The sequence below is a fragment of the Brassica oleracea genome, chromosome C7 (assembly GCF_000695525.1).
Source record: "Brassica oleracea var. oleracea cultivar TO1000 chromosome C7, BOL, whole genome shotgun sequence".
NCBI lineage: Eukaryota > Viridiplantae > Streptophyta > Magnoliopsida > Brassicales > Brassicaceae > Brassica > Brassica oleracea.
Window position 1 is genome coordinate 7,020,940 of NC_027754.1, and position 2,636 is coordinate 7,023,575.

The following is a 2,636-nucleotide window of genomic DNA, read 5'->3' on the forward strand; positions in this document are numbered from 1 at the left end:
TGCAATCCACATCTAAGAAGTCCTAATCACAAAAGCACATTATACCATATCCTAGCGTAGCAACCAAATTCATCTAGCCAACAACTTAGCAAATCTTGTCTGACATTCCCTTCTACCAACCTCATTTCTTAGCATAAAATAAAAGTGAAGGCTTTACCTTGGGAGTATCGATCACAGGATTCTAGGATTCTCAAACAAGTATCTGGACCTGCAGATAAACATTAGTTCCTATCCTCTCTCTCTACTAATTTTCTCTCTTGGTCAAAGGATGCTTATATGCAAGATCATTAACCAAGATTGGATAGGCTTCCTTGAATCAAGCCTTAATGGTTGTTGCCACCAAGTCCTGTTCACTTCTTTTTGACCTATATCCTAGGATTATTTGTGAAGCAAGCCTTAATGGTTGTAGCCAACAAGTTCTGTTCAAATCCTTTACATATGAAATTCTTATGAAGCAAGCCTTAATGGTTGTAGCCACCAAATCCTGTTCGAATTCTTTCCTAATAAATCTCTATTATAATAAATATATATATTACTATTATTATTATTATTATGTTTTTTTTATATATAATCTATATTTCGAAAATAGAGAGAAAGGGTGATAAATCTATATACACAAGGCTTTACCTTCCAGACTTGTTTGAAGAATCTGATACCATGCATACCAAGCCCCAAGACAAGCAGTTGTGTCAAGTTTTGTGTTGGAGGTCAGCTTTGGTTCCTTCAAAATAATCTTAGCAAGAGTGGATAGTTGACAGGTTGATCCACTTTAGTATCTTTAGTATTATCTGCAATCAGTAAGTCTAGAATGGTGCTAAAGAGTGGTTAGATATCTAGAAAAATCTATAAGTTCATAATCCCCTTCTTGACTCAATAATAACTTAATTTGAAAACATTTTAATAAGACTAATAAGTAAATACATATCAGTAACCTCCTCCCAGACTTAAACTACACTGTCCCCAGTGTAAATTCAGTCGGAGTTATGGTTAGAAATAAATCATAAGGACTCAATGTAACAAGTAAGAACGATATACCAGACCGGAGTGAATGTCAACCGATGTAAGGATGTTGTTATCGGTCGACGCAGGTAGGGCAATGTCGATCGATGTCGACTGGTTCGCGTCGGTCGATACTGATGGCAATCGTCTACTCGGATCTTTTTTTTTGTATTTTTTTTTAATTTTTATGACCTGCAATAATTAAAAACCAACATAAATAGTATATCAATAAAAACTTAATAAATATTACCTAACAGTGGGTTGCTCCCACTCAGCACTTTGTTATAGTCATTTAGCTTGACTTTGGAGGTGTTTTGGCTAGTAGTGTTGAGAACTGGGACTTGTTGGAAAACAAGTCTCCATCTCTTCTTTGCGCTTGTTGAACCATGTACCAGTGAAGTCTATCATTGCTTCATCCCCTCTGCGCCATTTATCCTTCATTGCTGCAGTTGTGTTCTCAATCCTCTGCAATCTTTCACCAAGACTCTCAAGGTTGAACTGATGTCTGGTAAGTGCGGCGTAAGTGTCAGATAAGATCTCCTTTCCATGGTAAGGTGTGTTGGACATATCGTATGCCGTCTTTGGTACTAGCCGGCCTCGGTTTGTATCACTATCGATCGATGTTTGATTGTGAATGTCGATCGATTTGTTGTTGCCTCTGTCGATCGATAGCGCTGCTTCTGGTCGACGCGCAATGTAACTCTGAATTTCCACCAAATCCCTTTGTATAGCTTCAACATTGGAGGTCAAAGCACTAATGCTAAGATCCATTGCGAAATAGATGTCATCACATCTCCCATTGAGCCTCTCCTCTGTAGTTTCCAGAGCTCTATAGATCCCTTCTACCAACTGATCTATCTCTTCTCTGGTGTGGTAGTCTTGTTGAGACTTCATCGTGTGTGGGCGTGGCGGATTGGTGTCGATCGATGCTGTCAAGCAGTTGTCGATCGATGTGTGATGGTGTCTGTCGATCGATGGTGATTGTCTGCTGTCGATCGATTGTGGTCATCTTCTGTCGATCGATGGAGGTCGAGCAACGTCGGTCGCGTTCTGAAGTCTGGCTATGTCTTGCTTCATCTCCTCCATGCAAGTGGTTAGCCAACTGATACTATCATTTAATGGATAATAGACACCATCAAGCTTTATCTGGAAAGCTTCTTTGTTCCTCTCATGTTCACCACAGACTCCACAGAACATCTCATTGATCTCGTCCTTGGTGTAGATCTCTGGTACCAACTTTGTCTGTGTGAATGAGCTAGCATGTACAGGAAGACATATGTAAGCTGGCTCATCTTTTGAAGCTCTTTCCAGAAGTCTTCTTATATCATTGATGTGAACAAATATGGTACTTCCATATAGATCTCTGGCGTATCCCTGATCATCTCTGTAGACTCCATACTGATCTTTCTCTTCCCAGTAAAATCTTCGAGTGCCGTTGAAATCAAAGGCTCTCCTGCCAAATTCTGGCTGTCTGTCGACCGATGTGGCGACGTCAACGTCGATCGATGGATGAGTTGTATGGCGAGATTGTTGTTTGAAACTGTTTTCTATGCCACCAGCTGTGTCATAGAACTCCTTTGTAGTCTTCTGTTCTGGGTTGCTGCGTTGATGCATGAACAGATTGTCTGCTCCATTGG